Below are 906 nucleotides of genomic sequence, written 5' to 3'. Positions count from 1 at the left end.
ATCACTACGGAAGTAGATTGCCCAACCTTCCTTCCAAGGAGTGGCTGATGGGTTTGAACCACCAGCTTTCTGGTTAGCAGTCAAGTACCTTAGGCACTGCGCTAAAAGCACCATAATAAAAGGAAGCATTTGATGCAGTAGATGATTGAGCATAGTGTCCCTTCTGCTTATTTGTTAAAAAGATTTGCTTTATTGGTAAAAGTTGATAATAAAATTCACTAAGTTTAAATATAGTCATCTAACTACCTCTATATTCATGATGTAAAACCTTTCTATCATCCCCAAAATTTCTCTCATTCTATTTTGCAGTCAATCTTCTAGCTGCAGCAAGAGGACTCTGGCAAACACTGACTTGCTTTCTGTCACTATAATTTTGCCTTTTCTAGAATTCCTTACAAATGGAGTCACACAGTAAATAATCTATTGTGTCTGACTTCTGTCATTCAGCATAATGCTTGGTAAAGTACAGGTCAACAAAAAAGGGGAAGACCCTCAATGCGATGGATTGACACAATGGCTGTGACAGGCTCAAGCATAGCAAGAATGTGGCAAGACCAGTCAGTGTTTTATTCAGTTGTACATAGATAGGGTCTTTGTGAGTCAAAGCTGACTCAATAGCATCTAACAGCAACAATATATGCTGTTGAATGGATCAAAATCAACATTGCACTATTGGTTACTGAATAGTATTGCACTTTATGGATATAACATCTGGTTGCTGGTTGTTGATCTATTGTCTCTCTACTCCAGATTCACTCCTTTGCCTGTTCTGTGTGCCATTGAGTTGGATCCGAACCATAGTCCAGTGGTATCGGGACATAGACCTACAAAGATGGGATTTGGGGATTCTTTTGGTCATGTTTTTGGGCTTACACACAAGAGTGAATAAGAGGCTAGTAATCCTTG

The sequence above is a fragment of the Orycteropus afer genome, unplaced genomic scaffold (assembly GCF_000298275.1).
Source record: "Orycteropus afer afer isolate SDZICR_OR568_19922 unplaced genomic scaffold, OryAfe1.0 scaffold00014, whole genome shotgun sequence".
NCBI classification, from domain to species: Eukaryota; Metazoa; Chordata; class Mammalia; order Tubulidentata; family Orycteropodidae; genus Orycteropus; species Orycteropus afer.
The sequence above is the reverse complement of the archived record's forward strand: the minus strand, read 5'-3'. Positions refer to the sequence as shown.